This window comes from Leuciscus leuciscus (assembly GCF_965113295.1).
Source record: "Leuciscus leuciscus genome assembly, chromosome: 22".
NCBI lineage: Eukaryota > Metazoa > Chordata > Actinopteri > Cypriniformes > Leuciscidae > Leuciscus > Leuciscus leuciscus.
In genome coordinates, this window is record NC_138746.1 from 31,705,383 (window position 1) to 31,725,715 (window position 20,333).

Sequence of the window (20,333 nt, forward strand, 5' to 3'; positions counted from 1 at the left end):
AATAATAATGTTTTTGGACATGGTACAATGGTAATACCATGGTTATTTGTACATATGTCAAGCTAATAGCATGTTTCTGAGTATGTAACATGGTAATAATAACAATAACATGGCGATCATTTATGTCCTCCACTTATACTAACCTACATATTATAAGTACATAATTGTTTACATCACAGTTTCGCTTACTGTATTTCAAGCAGCTTTGAATAGTACACAAATGGTGCATGAATATGGTAATTAGTGAGCAAGATACAAATAAAGATAGTACCACCACAACGGTGATGTCAGACTGAGCAAACGGCTTGTTTCACAGAAAAATCATGTGTTTTCATACGTTCATTCATGAAAAACAAAAATAACATTTCTATATGTAAATTCAAAGTTAGGATTCACATAACATTTGATAAAATCACACAAATGTCACACCAAAATGTGTATGGACTCACCTCAGCTTACCCTGATCATCGCAATCACAATGAAACCGCAACCATAGAAAGAGTGTACATTTAAAAATTAAAATGATTTGTTTTTGTGTGTGTGTGTGTGTGTGTGTGTGTGTGTGGAAGATTTAAGTTCCGAGTGACAGTGGTTTGTGTTGTTCCCCTCTGCTGACATTTTCCATCCTGCACATCAATGGCATTGTAGTGTCAACAACATTTTGCTGCTGTATTTTCAGACATTTCATAACTTCAGTCTATGGAAATGGTATCAGTGAGTATAAAAACAAGTGTTGAACATCCAAAGCTACTCCAGAAGTCTTGAATTTATCGCACATATGGCCACATGGACTACTCATGTTACTGTTATGCCATTTTTGGCCTTTTTGGAGCTTTCATGTTGACTATGAAAAGACATTGTATGGAAAACAGCTGCATGAAGATTCTTCAAAATTGTCCTTTTGTGTTCCACTGTAAAAATAGCAATTTATATGACTTTGTTTGGATCGACAAGTTTCTATAAGTTTTAAGATTGACCTAAATCTTTCTAATAATACAAGAATAGCTTCTTTCACCTAAATACCCATGAATAGGGGTGTCATGCACCTAATTTTATTATTATTATTATTGTCCATATGCTGGCTCTAGTCTAGTCAACCATGTAGATAGAGATTTTAAACAGTTTATTTCAGGAAGCACAATAGTGTCACCGTCATGTTCAGTTTGTGTTGGTTTTCACTCGTCACATGTGTTCCTTTGTTCTCTTTTAGTTAATTATCTTTGTGTATTTAAGTTTGTGCTTGAGTTCAGTTCTTAGTCCTATGTATCGCACGTTGGCTATTATCCTTGTAATATTTATCTAATAAACCTTGTATACCTTCATCATCGTCTTCCTTGAACTTTACAAGTAGGCCCTTGCATTTTCACTTCTAAGTTTTGTCATAGATCGGGAATGTTTAAAAGCATTTATTATTTTCTATTCTTTGAAAGCATTTTTTTAAAGGGGTCACATCATATTTTTTTTAAAACCCCAATACCCAACATGAGGGTGAGTAAATAATGATGATAGAATTCTTTAGGTTATTGAATTTGTTTTTGGGTAACTGTTCCTTCAAGTTTCAAGATTTACCTGAATCTTTGCAATAATATAAGAAAGGAAATGATAACAGAGACTGACTCTGTGTGAAGTCTTGTTCTCTTACGAGAGGTCTCTCGTACTGCGTAAGATATCTTACGCTAGGGGAAAATCCTTTTTCCGCGAGATATTGAAGCCAAAAATTATCCTTAATTTTGTAATAATGCAAAACGCGTTGCGGCAGCATGCAGACATAGGCGAGGCAGCTTGCGCGCCTATTGGCTGCTCTGCGGCAACTGCAGCAGCCTATCGAGCGAGGCCTGGCGTGACGCCAGACCCAATCAGGGCACTTCGCGCCCACTGCGTCACGTCCCGCCGAAATGGGCGTGGTCTAGGCCTATAGGGCGTGGTCTACCGCTCGCAGGCAGCTATTATCTGATTTTTCATCCTTCAAGCGAAGCACACGCATCGCTGGAGCTGGAGAAGAAGCCGCGCCGTCTGAGAGAGAGCACCTTCAGCGGGACGAGTCACTGAAGTCGCTGGCCGCGCCGCCTTCCTGCCTTCCTGCTGCGCTTTCCGGCGCTTATATCCTTTCTGATTACACTGTACTCTATTTGTGTGTGTGTGTGTCGCCGCCGCGACACACATTCTAAAAGAGCTAGCGTCTTTTTAAAGATGCCTTCCTGCGGCTCGTGCAGAGCCACGCTCAGCGACGGGGACCGCCACGTGGTTTGCGTTTCCTGCCTGGGTGAGGAACATGCAGTTCTCGCGCTCGCTGACGGCGGCTGCCCTCACTGCGAGCTGATGGCAATGGCGACTCTGAGGACTCGCCTAGCCTTCTTCACCGAGACTGCTCCCCCGCCCGCCGCGGCGTCGCGCCGTAAAAAGCGCCGTGCCCAGCGGGCCCCGGAACCCTCCCTCAGCCGCCAAAGCTCGCCGGTTCGCCCGCTTGCTTCCCCGGCTTCGTCAGCCTCGCTTCCTGACGGACAGCGGCCGCCGTCTGCCGCCGCTTCCGTTGACATCGTTGATGAGGAAGCCCTGCTGGGAGAGGATGATTCCTGCTCTATCCTGGCGTCAGGCAGTGAGGATTGGGCGGGCTCTGAGGACCCCACGCCCCCTGCCCGCACGTCGTCAGGCAAGAGAGCGTCCATCGAGACGGAGCTCATGCGAGTACTCGCACAGGCCGCGGCGAGCCTCGGCCTCGAGTGGTCTTCGCCTGAGCAGCCCGCTCACAACCGGCTGGATGGATTATTCCTGCCTGGGGAGCGCGCTTCGCCTGCGTCCAGACCGGCGCCTTTTCTTCCTGAGTTACACGAAGAAGTTGCCAAGTCCTGGAACGCCCCCTATTCGGCTAGAGTGCGTCCTGCTGTTTCTTTGGCATTCTCCGCTGTTGATGATGCCAAGAACAAAGGATACCTTTCGCTGCCGCCGGTCGAAGAGGCGATAGCGGCCCACTTATGTCCGCCCTCCGCTGGACGGCGTGCTAAGCCGGCCCTACCCTCTAAAGCTTGCCGCACGACGTCAAGCCTGCTCCGCCGCGCTTTCTCCGCCGCCGGGCAAGCTGCGTCAGCGCTGCACACCATGGCAACGCTTCAGATCTTCCAGGCCGATCTCCTCCGTAAGCTGGATGAGGAAGGACCTGACGCGATCTGCGTGCCGGACTTAAGGAGTGCCACGGACCTCGCTCTCCATGCTACTAAGTCTGCAGCGCAAGCAATTGGATGGAATATGGCCTCTCTCACCGTGACTGAGAGACATCTTTGGCTGACGCTCTCGGAAATGGCCGAGTCTGAGCGCACCGCGTTCCTCGACGCCCCGCTTTCCGCCACAGGCCTCTTTGGATCCTCCGTCAAGGATTTCGCGGAGAGATTCGCAGAGGTACAGAAAGCGTCACAGGCTATGAAGCACTTCCTCCCGAAGCGCTCCAGCTCTGCAGCAGGCCGTGCGAAACCGTCTGCTCAGAGCTCACAGCCACCGTCCACTGCCTCCACTTCACAGCGCCGCCAGGCCCGAAGCGCGAGACCGCGCTCCCGCTCATCCGGTCGCCGCCCCGCCGTGCGTGGCCCGCGACCTAGGATTAGCCCGAGGCCCCGAAGTCGTCCTAGCACAGCTAGGAAAACGACGGTGTTCAAGTCCCGCTGCGGCCAGACTCACACCAAAGCTATTCGCTCGTCCAGTTCCAGCAAATGTGACTGTTCCAGTGTTTTCTGCAGCCAACAAGTCGGTTCTGTCACCCGCTTGCCTGCACACAAATGCCGTTTTCACGGCTACCCAGATAAATCCCCAAAAGAGTGTATTTTCTGGTGTCCCGGCCACGGCCGATGGTGTTTCATGTGTAGTAAGAATGCCCACTGCCCAGTGCCCATCCCTACACACAAGCACAGCCTGTCACACAGGGCTCGCGCACATAAAACCGACTCAGATCGGTTGCGCTTCAAACATGGTGAATGTGCCCACTACCCAGTGCCCACTAACACCGCGTTATGCATGTCTCACGGTTTCTGTAAAAACGAAACCAACGTGCACTCGCTTCACGCAAGCGAACGATGCTTTCGGTGTGATAAATGTGCCCGCTGTCCCGCGCCCACATCCACACATAGACATGACAGCTCCCACGGGAACCGCCCAGCCCTCCCCCTCGTGGTCGACCGCGGGCAATCTGCCCGCTGTTATCAGCGCGCCCCATGCCTCAAATGTCACAAGCGCGATGCTTGTGTTGCAGCACGCCGAAGCTTCTCCATCGCTGAGCGAGCGGAGCGCGCTTCGTATTCAGCCCCTAGCTATCCATGCAGACGCATGGGCAAAGCTGCCCGGGGTTTCGAAGTGGGTGCTGAACATTATAAAAAGAGGCTATTCGCTGCAGTTTCGCCGGCGCCCTCGCCGCTATGTGGCGCGCGTCGAGACCACGGTAAAAACAGAAGTAGCACATTTACTTCGAGCCGAAGTGGCGAAACTATTGAGCAAAGGGGCCATAGAGCCTCTCTCTCAAGTTCAGAGCGAAGGAGGGCTATACAGCAGATACTTCCTGGTACCGAAAAAAGACGGGGGTCTCAGACCCATACTAGATCTAAGGCAACTGAACAAAGTGCTTGTGAAGCGACAGTTCAGGATGCTCACGACCAGACAAATCCTTGTGCAGATTCGCCAAGGAGATTGGTTTGTGTCAATAGATCTGAAAGACGCGTATTTTCAAATACAGATAGCGTCACGTCACAGGCGATATTTGAGATTCGCCTTCGAGGGCCAGGCATATCAGTACACAGTCCTGCCGTTCGGTTTGTCCCTGGCACCCCGTACATTTACGAAGTGCATGGATGCGGCGCTCGCACCCCTCAGAATGAGAGGCATGCGAGTGCTGAACTATTTGGACGATTGGCTGATTCTAGCGCAATCTCGCGCAGTGCTCATAGAACACACGACCATTTTACGACCACGATCGATCACCTCGAGGATTTGGGTCTCAGTGTCAATTGGGCGAAGAGCTCTCTGTCACCCAGTCAGAAGATATCTTTCCTGGGCACAGAATTGGACTCGCTGTCCATGATAGCGCGACTATCACCACAGCGCGCGGTAGACATTCAACGCACAGCGAACTCGAGTGGTCTCTACACCCACAGACAGTCCAACTGCTGTGGAAGAAATTCGGCAGAGCGGAAGTAGACCTGTTTGCGTCTCAAGAAAACGCTCACTGTCAGGAATTTTTCTCCAAGAGCAGTCCACCTCGGGATGGGGAGCGCTGCTCGAGGGCAGACCGTTCTTCGGCCAGTGGTCGGAACGGGAAAAGCTCCTGCACATAAACTGCCTCGAAATGCTGGCAGTAGACAACGCGCTGACGCGTTTTTGTCCCCAAATAAAAGGACGCCACGTCTTGGTCCGTTCGGACAACATGTCTGTGGTGTCCTACATAAATCGCCAGGGCGGCCTCAGGTCCAAGAACCTGTACAGGCTGGCAGAACGCCTCCTGGTATGGGCTCAGTGCAACCTGCGCTCGCTCAGAGCAGCGCACGTGCCAGGGCTCCTGAATATAGGACCGGACAGACTGTCCAGGAACAATGTTCCGGCAGGCGAGTGGTCTCTACACCCACAGACAGTCCAACTGCTGTGGAAGAAATTCGGCAGAGCGGAAGTAGACCTGTTTGCGTCTCAAGAAAACGCTCACTGTCAGGAATTTTTCTCCAAGAGCAGGAGCGCGCTGGCCCATGTGTGGCCCCGCCGCCCGCTCTATGCTTTTCCCCCCGTCTCTCTCCTGCCTCAGGTGATAGAACGGATCAGGGAAGAAGGATGCTCAGTATTGCTGGTGGCACCGTTCTGGAAAAACCAACCTTGGTTCCCAGTCGTGATGCAGTTAGCAAGTACTGCCCCGTGGCCAGTACCAGTGAGGAGAGACCTCCTCTCACAGGCCCATGGCTCGATCTGGCATCCTCACCCGGAACTATGGTCCCTTCATGTCTGGGCCATCAACGGGTACATGTTGGACTCCCTAAAGGAGTATTAAACACGATCACGCAGGCTAGAGCTCCGTCTACGAGACGACTCTATTCCTCGAAATGGTCAGTGTTTTTGGGCTGGTGCACAGCCCGTGGTGTGTCACCCACAGACTGTGGTGTGACGGAGGTGCTTTCCTTCCTACAAGAGCTGTTGGATGAGGGCAGGGCCCCCTCCACGCTCAAAGTTTATGTGGCGGCTATAGCAGCGTTCTCAGGAACAACGCTTGGTCAGTCAATAGGAAGGAACGATTTAGTCATCCGCTTCCTTAGAGGGGCTAAGAGACTGAATCCTCCCAGACCTCCCTCAGTCCCCGTATGGGACCTTTCTACGGTTCTGGAAGCCATGAAAGGTGCGCCATTTGAGCCTTTACAGTCAATCGATTTGAAACACCTGTCTTTCAAGACGGTGTTTTTGCTGGCTCTCGCTTCAGTGAAGCGCATAGGGGATCTACACGCGCTCTCTGTGAGCGCGGCGTGCATGGAGTTTGGGCCTAATGACTCAAAAGTTATACTCAAACCTAAGCACGGTTATGTTCCAAAATCCCTCAACACACCGTTTAGGGCGCAGGTTATCTCCCTGTCAGCCCTACCGGTCCCTGATGAGGAAAGAGACGCGAGCCTCCTTTGCCCAGTCAGGGCATTACGAGCTTATGTGTCTCGCTCGTCTGTTTTCAGACAGACGGAGCAGCTCTTTGTTTCATTTAGCGGACGTTCTAAGGGACTAGCCGCGTCGAAACAGAGCCTATCCAGATGGATAGTTGATGCTATAGCGCTGGCATACGCCTCCAAGGGCATGCAGTGCCCGTTGGGTGTCAGAGCGCACTCCACGAGAGGCATGGCCTCTTCGTGGGCCTGGTCAAGTGGGATTGCCTTGCAAGATATTTGTATGGCGGCAGGCTGGGCCTCCCCGTCTACATTTATAAGGTTTTATAACCTAGAGGTTCCCGCCTTGCAGGCCAGGCTGCTGTCGGTCTAAGTTTACCAGTATTATCTGACCTGATGCGATCAGCTCAGAATGCTGCGTCTACTGAGCACAGCTCAATGTTCGACAGTAAAAAGTAGCAGCACGAGATGTGCCTGGGCAAACTGTGTAAGACCCACATTCCCCCATCAGTTCAGGCCGTACCCCGCCCTGTCTGTATGATGAAATTCGCGTCTCAGCGACGCTGCCATATGTGGAAGAGTGCGGCTTCGCCCCTCCCTCTTCCCGGACTCCCTGTGAGTTCCCTGAGTGATTGTGCACTATACAGTATGTACCCCGGGCTTTCGCCCTTGGGTCTTTGGTGTCAGATCTCAGCATGCACGGCGTTTTGCATTGGGTCCCCTAGCGTAAGATAACTTACGCAGTACGAGAGACCTCTCGTAAGAGAACGTACTCGGTTACTAACGTAACCTCGGTTCTCTCTAGAAGAGGGAACGAGTACTGCGTATCTTGCCGTGCATGCACACGCTCTGGTTGCTTCGATGATGAAAAACCAGATAATAGCTGCCTGCGAGCGGTATTTATAGGCCTAGACCACGCCCATTTCGGCGGGACGTGACGCAGTGGGCGCGAAGTGCCCTGATTGGGTCTGGCGTCACGCCAGGCCTCGCTCGATAGGCTGCTGCACTTGCTGCAGAGCAGCCAATAGGCGCGCGAGCTGTCTCGCCTATGTCTGCATGCTGCCGCAACGCGTTTTGCATTATTACAAAATTAAGGATAATTTTTGGCTTCAATATCTCGCGGAAAAAGGATTTTCCTCTAGCGTAAGATATCTTACGCAGTACTCGTTCCTTCTTCTAGAGAGAACCGAGGTTACGTTAGTAACCGAGTACGTTTTAGTGTTACACTGCATTTCTGAGCATTCTCTTGGTTTTCTTGTCTCTTGGTTTTGGATATCTTGCCCTGTTCCCTGGATTACTCTCTTGCCTCTGGTCCCTGCCTGTTTTGTTTGTTTGTTTGTTTGTTTCTTTGGTTGGACTGCCTATCTGTGTTGTGTATGACCCTTGCCTGTACCTTGGATTACGCCTCTGGATTGCCCTCAAATAAAGCTGCACTGGGATCTAAACCTTCGTGTCTCGGAGCAGTCCGTAGTTTTTTTTTTTTTTTTACATAACCACAAAGATTATATTAAAAATAAAGCTTTTCCTCCTGGTGTGGGGAAAAGTATTTTCAATTTTTGGTACTCAAAGGGGCTACGATTCGTGGGTAATTTATTTGAAAACAGTCATTTTATGTCATTTTCACAACTTCAGAATAAATACCAAATACCACACAGCCACTTTTTTGGTTTTCTTCAGGTTAGACATTTTGTACAGTCCCATCTTGTACTTTCAACAGACCAATCAATAGAGAGTCCAATTGATAGCCTCCTCCTTACTTTTAATTCAATTGCTTCCAATAACAGAAAATTTATCTCACTCTTTTATGGAAAACTGTACTCTCTTAAATTAATTGTGCCAATGTCAACAAAAGCAGGGAGTCATGGGAAAAGGATTTGGAGATTGATCTTGATACTGATATCTGGTCAGATGCATTTGAATCTGTTAAGAAACTGTTTATGTGTAATAGACTTAGAGAGAGTCAGTACAGGATATTGCATAGATTGCAGCGCACTCCTCATTTTCTAAACAAGATTAACCCCCAAGTCTCTCCCCTCTGTAGGAAGTGTAAGAAAGAAGTAGGGACCTACTATCATTGTATTTGGCAATGTCCCTTAATACTCAGGTATTGGAGGAATATTTCTCAGGAGCTAAGTTCAATTTTTCACAAAACAGTTAAATCAGAACCAGTCTTGTTCCTTCTGAATCTACATTTAGAGCAGCTCTCTCTATCTGCAGGGCAACTGTTGTTAATGGGTAAACTCTTACTTCTAGCAAGGCGTTGTGTTTTGTTCCAGTGGATTGAGGAAAAACCTCCCTCGGTCACACAGTGGTACAGAGAAATATTTAAGGTTTTTCCTCTGGAACGCCTCAGTGCCATATTAAGGGGCAATACCAATTTGTTTTATAATGTTTGGCAACCTTTTCTTGACTACCTTCCTGGTGATCTTGCTGGTTTGCTGCAGGATGGGAGACCACATTTTGTCTTCACCAATAAGTCATAAATTCTTTTGAAATTTCCTTTTATTTATTTAAAAAAAAATGTATGTATGTGTTTTGTTGTAAACAATAATGTAGGTTATGTGATGTAACATGTGATGAGCAATTTGTGTGTGTGAATAATTTCCCCCTGTTTTGTATGTTGGTAATAGCTGGGCTTTTTTGTTTGTTGTTTGTGTAAAATCAATAAAATATATAAAAAAAATAAAATAAAATAAAGATTATATTAAAGGGGTGGTTGATTATGATTTCACTTTTCTAACTTTAGTTAGTGTGTAATGTTGCTGTTTGAGCATAAACAACATCTGCAAAGTAACAACACTCAAAGTTCAAAGCAAAGGGAGATATTTGCTTTTAAAGAAATTGCTTTTTAAGGACTACAACAAACGGCTGGTAAGGACTACACGACATTCCTCCCGGGTTAGTGACATCATCAAGCCCAATATTTACATAAACCCCGCCCCCGGAACACGATTTATCGATTATCATGACAGAATATGCTAATCAATGACTAGAAGATAACTACACATAAGCTACATAAATTCATCAACTAACCATTCAGAAATGTTCTGTTGCTTCTACATGTTGTCACTTCTTCTTGAGTCTCTCCATCATGGTCTGACTCCGGTTTGAACATAAAAGGCTAAAAGATTTTGAAATTTTTAGTACATGTCTGTGTGAGGTAAAAGGACACAAGCTGTTGAAGCTCCGCCCCCTGTGCCGGGAGCAGCAGCTCATTTGCATTTAAAGGGACAGACAAAAAACAGTGCGTTTCTGTTCACCCTCAAAAAGTGAACATTTTAACATGCTATATAAAAAAATCTGTGGGGTATTTTGAGCTAAAACTTCATTTACACACTCTGGGGACATCAGAGACTTATTTTACATCTTGTGAAAAGGGCATTATACCACCCCTTTAAATAAGCATTTATTTAAAGGGACCATGTCATCATTTTTTATAAGCCCACTAAGATCCACTTATAATGTTCAAGACATTTTTTTATTTTTTTTATTAAGCTGAATGATTAATACGGCCTAAAATTAACACTCGCCAAACGCAAGTAAAAATCAACATCGGCGAGTATATGAAACGGTGTCAATCACCAGTTGTCCAGTAACATTTTTATGAATTCTAACAATGCAATGTTGTGAGAACATGAGAGCAAACATGAACGACGCTCGGATTGATGGACCAGCACTGCATCGAAAGTTTAAGGCGTGCCAATTTAAACATGCAAGCGCACGAAGCAAAAGTTTGAACTCAATTTGTTATTCGCAAGTGGTGTGGGAAGTTTCTGTGCGCAAAAGCAAAAGAAAGCTGTGACTCAGACAGCGCGCGAATACTGAATTGAGCCGTTTAAAAAAAGTGCGTGTTTCAACGAGGATCCTAGTAAACATAGTCAAGTCACCTTTATTTATATTGCGCTTTTTACAATACAGATTGTTTCAAAGCAGCTTTACAGTGATAACATGAAAATAATACAACAAAGTTTGTTTTTAGAAGAAAATGGCGTCATTGTCCACCTTAAGTAAGGCAGATCAATAATATTGTTGAATATTAAATGTCCCCAACTAAGCAAGCCATTATCCGATTGTTAAGTCTGACGTCACGCGTGACGTTTAGCCTTTTCCGGGTCCAAGCGCTCCTCTCGTCCAGAAATAACAATGGTGGAACCTGTAAATTTATTTACGATCACGTCCTTCTTAGTGAGGCACCCTTGGCGGTCAAAAAGGGTTTAAATTCCTTTAACACCAACAGAGTGGTTAGTGTAGCTCATCACTCAGGTGGCATAATTAAGGGTAGAGTTCAGGCATCAATGAAAAAGAAGATTTACGAGGTTGAAGTGAGTTAGCTCGGGACACGGGCATTGTAAAAACACTCAATAATAACCAAAACACTAGCGAAAGCGGTAGGTAGGTAGAGAGGACCTGGACTTTGGACCCGGAAAGAGTATTATCGGAGAGTGGTTACGTCACGACTTAACAACCGAATAGGTCAGAAGTCAGATTGGATCAGAACATTGAGAATGTTTATCCAGTTACATCTGGTTGAAGATCGGAGTCACGCCGGTATGGAGACGAGTTTGTTGAGGATCGGTGCCGATGGCTGTCGTGTCGATGAGGCCTTCACAGGGCTGATGAGGCTGACCCTTGAGGAAGGCGTTGTGGTCGTGTCTAGGCGCAGGTCCACCATCTGATCTGGATACGGCCCGGATCTGGCTGACTGCAGTAAACCTCTGAATAAACCGAAAGACTAACATTAGCGCAGATGCCATTCTTCTTATGATGTAACGAGTACATCAGGTCAGGTCATCATAGTCAGTTAAACAGCTGAGAAAGAAAACACACATGTACAGTATAAGTAGGCTATATTGCATCAGTGCATTAGGTCTTAAAGTGACAGCAGCCTAATAATCCTCAAACAACAAAGGACAAAAAAAAAAAAAAAAACTCACTGCTCTTGACTGAATAACTTTTGTAACTTTAATGAAGATTAATCTGTTTAATTTAGTCATTAATGCAGTGTTATTTTACATTTGATTAATTTATTAAATTGAAAATTGTGAATTTTCAAAAGTATCTAAATGTTGGTGTCATAACTGTCACACTTTCTGTTTTTGTAAAAAAAAGTTTCATGACCGGTAAAAATATTTATGGCCGGTAAATTTTCTTAAGCCATCGACACCCATTGGCAGGTAATTTCATAATCATATGATGAACTTTACACAGTTTTTGAACTGGACTGAATCAACATTAAACTGTCTTCAGCTGAATAATGGCACTACTGTCTTAGAGCTGCTTTACAGCACAACTGAATTCTGTTTGAGTCATTGATCATTATCCTCCTGTTTATCACTGTAAAGCTGCTTTGAACAATCTGAATTGTATAAAGCGCTATAGAAATAACTTGACTTTGAAAACAAAGCAAATGTGTCTGTGATGACTTGAGGACTTCTTTCTAGTTTTCAGTCTCTCATGTTCTTGCTCAGACGTGGACAGGTTTGAGTTTCCCGTCAGGATGATATCCATCCAATCCTGTGTTTAATCCAGTGTGTTTTTTGTAGACTGGATGGTGTGTGTCCAACCCTGGAGAAGAAAAGCTAAATAATTCTGAACTCTGACAGTCTATTACATCCCAGTCTTTGGGCTGGACTTCAGCAAGCCAAATCTGTGCTTTCATATCCAATACAAAGATTTTATGAACATGTGAACTCATGAATGACTCTTTTAGAGCTTCTTTAGCCGAATTGAATTCTGTTTTACTAAATGATTCTGTTATTTTCCTGTGTATTACCGTGAAGCTGCTTTGAAACAATAAGTAGGCCTATTGTATAAAGCGCTATATAAATGAAGGTGACTCGACTATAACAAGAACATTAAAATGAACTCTGGCCACAACAGCCATTTTGACATAATTGTGTGTGTATTTGACTTCAAGCAATAAGTCTCGAAACTGAACTCGGCTTTCTGTGCGCGTGTGTGTTTCAGGTGTGTGTCAGAGTGAGTTCATGGCTTTTTGCACTTCCAAGCTAACAAAAATATATTCTGAAAAAAATATAAATATATAATATAAAAATATAAATATTTCTGTTTTAAAGATAGAATTTATAACAATTTTATCAAGCAGTAATACTGTAATAACTGTACACTGTACGGTAATTATATTTCATTGTGAAATGTGTGCACTGAAAAACAATTTTGAAGTTTATTTATTGTTATGACTGGAATTTAGGCTAGTTAACCTTAATTTATTTTATGTTAAGTCTGTTTTAAAGACAGTTTATTACAGTTTTGTTTATCAAGCTGTACTATGTTATTTCATTGTGACATGTTTTGTTCTGCACTTCTTGTGCACTGAATACATTTAGAATGTAGCATGTTTGAAAAAGCAAAAACCAATTGCCAATATCGCAAATAAAATCGCAATTGCAATATTCATAAATAAAATAAAAATCGCAATGATTATTTTGTCCATATTGCACAGCGCTACTGCACCCTATATTTTCTTTGCCTACTACTAACGATTCATACAATCATAATAATGCACGTTCCTCTGAGATAACAGTTTCAGAATTTTATCCATAGACAGTATATAAACTGTATTTATGTATAAAAAAAAAAATGCTGATTTACACAACAGAATTGAATTCTTACAGTTGCATCACTGATTCTGTTTATTACCATTAAGCCGCTTTGAAACTATCTGTATTGTTTAAAACGCAATATATATATATGTTTGTATATTTGTATATTTATATATATATATATATATATATATATATATATATATATATATATATATATATATATATAAAAGAGAAAACTATCTTTTGTTGTTTTGGACCTGGCTGATTTTCTTACCTTCAATGCCAGGAAACCAGGTCTGGAGCTTTCTTCTGAACTCAGCCTTCTCTTCTTCTTCAGTGTGTTTAAAGTCAGCTACTAGTGAATTAAATGTGCTTCCTGGGAGGCTGTGGGCACGGGTGCTTCCTCTGAGGATGAGTTGGGCACAGGTACTTCCTTAGGGGACACAGTGGGCACTGATGCTTCCTCTGAGGATGAGTTGGGCACAGGTACTTCCTCAGGGGACACAGTGGGCACGGGTGCTTCCTCTGAGGATGAGGCAGGTACAGGTGCTTCCTCTGGAGACATGCTGGGCACTGGTGCTCCTTTTGATTTCCTGGCAAACGCAGGTGGTCCCTTGGGGGGCCTTAAGGGCAAAGGTGTCAAGATGACATCCCTTTTCAGATGCAATCTCATATTATTAGGGATCCTCACTTTTCTCTTGAATGAGGGCCTGGCAGGTACAGGAGCTCCCTGTGGAAAGGCAGCGGGCACTGGTGCTTCCTCAGGGGATCCTGCATGCATGAGTGCTTCCTCTTGGGACGAGGCGCCTACAGGTGCTTCCTCAGAGGATGTGGTGGGCACTGGTGTTTCCTCTGGGGAGGCTGTGGGCACGGGTGCTTCCTCTTGGGATGAGTTGGGCAGAGGTGCTTCCTTAGGGGACACACGTTATTTGGGATCCTCACTTTTCTCCTGAATGGGGACCTGGCAGGCACAGGTGCTTCCTCAGAGGACACAGTGGTCACTAATGCTTTAGGTACAGGTATTCCCTGTGGGGACCCGTCTGGCATGGGTGCTCCCGCAGGGGACTGGGCAGGCACAGGCTCTCCCTGCTGGTACCTAGCAGGAGTTGGGGCTCCTTGTGGGGCCTCCACTATTCCCCACTGGACTGAAGTGAACTCACACTCGTTCTTCTCAAATGATGAGCGTAAACGATCCTCTACCTCCATTATTGCCCACCACCTCCCTGCGCGGAGGGCTGTGACGAGCTCATGCTCATCTAAGGGGCTTAAGGGTTCTGTTTCTCTGAAACAGGAGGGCATGGTGGACATGCTCAGTTTGATGGATAAGCATCTTTGATGGCTGTAAGACATGATGCTCAAAAAAAGTGTATAACCGAATGGCTGTTCGTGTGCAACAGTGAACTATCTGTGAAAAACTGTGAGAGAAAGAGAGAGGGAAGAGAAGAGATGACTTAAGTACACCCAGGAGCTCCGGAAGCTGGTTGCCTTAGTTTTATAACATTCATTAAATGTATCAATCTATTTATTTATTATTATTCTTTACAATAAGCGATATAGTGGCAGTCCATCAGAGGAAGAAAAGGAGACAAAAATGATTAAAAATTAATATAACAATGAAGTTAACTTGTGTTGTATTAAACATTTTCTGTATTAAAAGTGTTGTTATTATACTTTTATTTTTAAATATACTAAAGTAAGTAATTATACAGTGAAATATTTTTTTAAGAACTTCGGAAACTACCTTGACTATTGACAAGTTGTGTTGGTGATCGACGTGATTATAACGCGTATCAAGACTTTATCTAGACTTTAATTATCAGCAAATATATACAAATTATTTGTCTTAGTTTTTATTTGTCAATCTATTGTTATATAATTGTATAATTAAGTAGGCTATAATTATCAACAAATATATATATATATATATATATATATATATATATATAAAATGTCTTAAATACAAATATTTAGACACTTTATATAGATAATTATTGCCTACTTAACCCTAAAACAGGCAGCGTGACCTGAGTGTCACAAAGTTTTTTTATTGTCTTTTTTGGGGCATAAGAACAATTTTTTTCATCAAATCCTTTTTATCATTTATCACAGCCTGGTCTGTCTTGAGTATGCTGGTCACATGATTTGCTTCAAGTTTTTTGTGATAAATTAGTCAGCCTGACCTAAATCCAACATGGCTACCAGTGATGCAGGACATTCAGATTTTGAGGAAAGTAAATATATATTAATAAAAAATAAAATAAAATAAAAAATTGAATATGTTGTTCATGTTGTTATTTAGGACGTTTTGAAATATATGCGACTCCTGAGTCACGTTGCCTTTTTAGGGTATAAAAAAAGAGATTAATTTTGACCATCTTTGTATTTTGAGTTTTTAATTCACTATATTACAATTAAATCCTAATCTAATCATGACAAACTATATATCGTTGGAAAGGTCTAAGACTCCTAAATAGATATTTTAGCACTGTTTTTTGTTACAAATTATGTAGGAACAGTAATAGATATATTTATGACAAGAGTGCACCTCAAAAAATCTACATCATAACAGGAGTTCTGGCGTTTGTCACAAAAAAGTCGACGCACACACTTTTGATAATTTTTAGTAGTTATCATAAATTAGGTATCATTTGAAAGCTTACAAACTCAGAATTCATCCTGTGAAAACCGTTTTGAAACTTTACCATACTTTGCTTTACCATAGAAGGTACTCTAAATTCTTTTATCGGGCCCCTCCCCTTTTTGGCGTAATCATGTTTCATAATTTATGATCAAAACCTTTTCTAATCTTGACAAAATATTGTCAGAAAGGTCTGAGTCTCAAGGTTCGATATTTTGTGACAGAAGTGATATTTGGACAGAAATTTATTACTTTGTTACGGCAGAATGCATACAATTAATTTCAATGGAATGTATGTCACCTGGTGGCTATTTCTGGAATTACGCCTAAACAAAATCTCACGGGAACTTCAAGTTTTGTGATATCAACTTCAAATTTGGAACACAACTTGGTTAGATGAGTTCGTAAGCTTTCGAATGATATATAATTTGTCAACATTAGATCAGATAGGCCAGTAACAGTTAACATATCAATGAATTGGTCCTTACCCTAATCAGGCAATGTGAACTGGGAGTCTCAACTCATAAAATCCAAAATATATCAAATATTTCAAAAATTATTTTGGATATGTTTTACTTAAGTCCAGATGATACAAAAAAAGACTCGATCCCCTGGTCAATAAAACAAAATGCATTTGATTATAATTAACATGACAATGTGTACAAAACTAAAGTAGCCTAAATTCACGTTTATTTTTACGTTTCTGTCAATCTGAGGTCGGTGTCGTTGCCACAACGCGTTGCTATTGGTTGCGTCAAGTTGCGTGTGTCTTTCTTCGGATGAGGGTCTAAAACTCCAGAGTAGTGTGTGTGTGTGTGTGTGTGTGTGTGTGTGTGTGTGTGTGTGTGTGTGTGTGTGTGTGTGTGTGTGTGTGTGTGTGGACGGCAGGCGTAACCGTAGCAAAAGTTATGCGTTTTAAAACGAAAATGCACTAGGTGTAAACGTAGGTATTCCACATTCTGCCCGGGAACCGATGCTCTCGAGCCAAATATAGTTATTTCAGTGGCCTATGTGGCTCGACGGCATGAAGGAATAACCAAACCATTTTTAAACGTTATTTTCCAATAATAAAAGTGTCGATTCAACAAAAAATCCACATATCACATATTTTAAAATATTACCAAAGCCCGTCTACGGAAGCCTGTTCACTCCAACGCCCTATTAAGTCCAATTGGTTGTAGTTCCCATCTGAGTTCCACTGGGGGCGCTCGCCATGAGTGTAAAATGAATGGGGGTCAATGGGGCTAGACGGCTAAATTTGTCTCTTTCACCCGATTGCCGTTGAAAAATCTCAGATTTGATTGTAGGTTTTGCAAGTTCAACATGGGTTATAGGTCGAAAGTTGAATGAACGAGTACTTATGTCCTTTCGATTTCTTACAGGTTGAGTTGTTGTTGCCAATAACACACTAGCATTCTGCTAATGAACGCTGATTGGTCAGTGAAGGACTGATTACGACCAGAGATACCGCTTGATGGCAACGTGGCATCCGAAGCCGGACCAGAAACACACAAAACAAAAACTCTTCTAGCACGTGTGTTTACCTGTGTCAGCTGTGTTGTGTGTTTACCTGTGTCAGCTGTGTTGTGTGTTTACCTGTGTCAGCTGTGTTGTCGATGCCTCGAGAGAAAAGAAAGTGCAGAGCGCGAAAGCACCAAAGTGACTGAAGGATTGCCGTGAAGCAGTATCTCTGGTCGTACGATGTGTATGACGTCATTGACATTTTGAAAGACTTTTTAAAGCAAATAAGTGACTCTAAAAAATCTAACACCAAGCAATGTGTAATTTCTTTGCACCCCCTTTCGAAAACAACATTCAAATTACTAGACAAAAAATTATATCCTGAGAAAAGGGGATTTTGATGTGTATAGCGCCATAGACCTCCATTCATTCTGCACTCGTCCTGTGAGCGCCCTCATATGGAACAAGAGTGGAACTGCAACCGGAAGTTTATTGAGTGGCACTTCTCCCCTCATTAGACTTTCTCTGATATTACATAATTCAATGAAGCATGTTTGTCATGTATAATTCACCGACCAATCGTTATCTGGCACAAGAAGTTCAAATTTCATTGGACAATGTGAAGTGGAGCGGTAATTTTCCAGTCATTCATTAATCGTTTGAAAATTAGATGGACAGACGAATTTACATTTATGAAGCGATCTGAATCTGCGTCGTTTTTAAACAATGGATGCTAATTACAAAGCACTGCACAAAACCAGCACCAAAAGTCGCATTAATGAGTATATTATAGCTCATTTATAAAACATTAAGAGACAGATTTTGAGATTGTCTGATTTGAATGTTTAAAAAAAAAAAACCACTAATTGATTTCTAAGAATGCCTCATGTGAGCAAGATGAGATGAGCATTGTAGCTGGTTTTCTACTCTCAGAATATGATTAGGATGATATTATAATAAAGCTAATAAAAGATTTTACAGGTTCCACCTCTTATGCCTGGCTCACACTACAGGAGTTTTAGGCCGATCTATGCCCGATTTCCCCCTCCCGAGAATCGGAGAAAAAATCTTGTCGAGGACCTTGATCGGTTCCGATGTTCGGCGCAGATTATCTGGTAATGTGAGGTGTTCACAGATCGAATCTTGCACCTGCCGATCTGCTCTCACACAAATCGGGCTCGCCCCGATCATATCAAACATGTTTGATATTTAAGATTTTAAATCGGGATGAGCAAGTCTGTGATTACGTCAGTGCTGTCAAAATAGCCAGGAAACAAGTAGGGCTGTCGTGCTGAAGGAATTTCCCTTGAGATAATTTTGAGTGACTCAACTCGATATGCGTTTTTATCTCCATTTATTTATTGCTAAATAAATGAGTGTTACGCTGTGGTCAGCAGGCACAAAGACGAGTACATGTTCATGAAACCGAAAGTAAAAAGCGCGTTAAAACGAAGTGGATTAAAATGAAGATACAACACGTCAAAATAAGGGTCGGGGGTCCACATAATATAATAAACACAACATAAACATGACAATGAGCTTGTTAGACCATTGTTATATAACAGTTAATTCCTTGAATCTCACTTTACGAGAGGCTTTCTGCTGATATTTTTACCAGTATTGACATTGAAAGTCTCTGCGCATTAGAGACTGTCACTCAGTCATTAAACTGTTCTTTCAACGGAAATGTAAAAATGCGGATGCATTCACAGATAGGTGCTAGATGTAATGAAACAAGCTGTTAATTATTTTAATATTTAATTTAAACTTTGAGCTCCACTTTACAAGACTCTGAGCAGGACAACGCTAAAGCTGATGCGTCACTCCATGATCAACGCCGGCATTGATTTATTGTATTGACCAGCGCTGACGCCATGAGAAATATCCTTAAAAGGATGATTTTTGAAAGATTTCGCTTTCCTTGGTCAGGGCTACCTTTTCACCAATAGGCTATGACTTGATATGAAGGCACACCCGTCGTTTTGGGCGGCCAGGGGGCTGTGGCCGCCCCCAAAAATGCTTGTGTTTTTTTGTGCTATTTGTTAAAATATTATAATGTTATTTTTTTTCCATTTAGGCTATGTTGATTATGAAAAGTGAACAGCACGAGTAAGATATGATGTGCAATGTATCGGGAGACATAGAGTGGGTCAGACATGATTTTGACCACTTCATTACGTTTTGCTTTGTAGAAAGCCTTTCTTTAAAGTGAATTTCGTTTTGTATAAATTGTTTCTTAATTTATATAATTTTTTTATCAACCAATTGCCAATTGCCAATTGCCTGGAAGCAAATATAGCAGACAATAATCATGCAACATGACATAGAGGCGCCTGCGCTGTCACTTGCATTGCTCGTGAACTGGAGCGCATCTCATCATAAATTAACCGAAACTCAGTGTATGCCTCACAGACATGAGAAATACATCGAATCTTTAAATGTCTTTAAACGAAACAATTCAAAACGAAAAGAAATAGGCTACTCTCTGATTATGTAATCCATGTGCATTTCTCTCTATAGGCGCGTTCACTACGGAGATGGCGATCGTCAACTTCATCTTTGCAGCCGACAGAAAACACTAGTTTATTAATAAAATCAATGCACGCGTCACCGGATTTACAAATGCACATCTAGCGTGTTGCACGCTTGTTGCACGCTTGTTGTCGAAATAACGAGATATTATGTTGAAATAACATTATTAGCCTAATAATAATAAATCTTTAATCAATATTTGATTGAATGCTGAATGCTGTGCTTGGTCAATTTAATAAAATTAATACTTTAATTGTGACAATTAAAATAATTGAATATTAAATATTAAGTGGCCAATTTTTGTAATATGGGCTCGGGTAGGGTCGGGCTTGATTTTTTTGGGCCCGATCTAAGCTCTTAACTCAAAGTACCGGTAGGTTCAAAGTCTCTGTGCGTGTGTGTGTGTGTGTGTGTGTGTGTGTGTGTGTGTGTGTGTGTGTGTGTGTGTGTGTCTCATGGCAATGCATGTCCCATATGTTTCCATGCTTTTCCACTTCAGATCTGCTGCGTGAGATCACGTGAGGCGCTTCC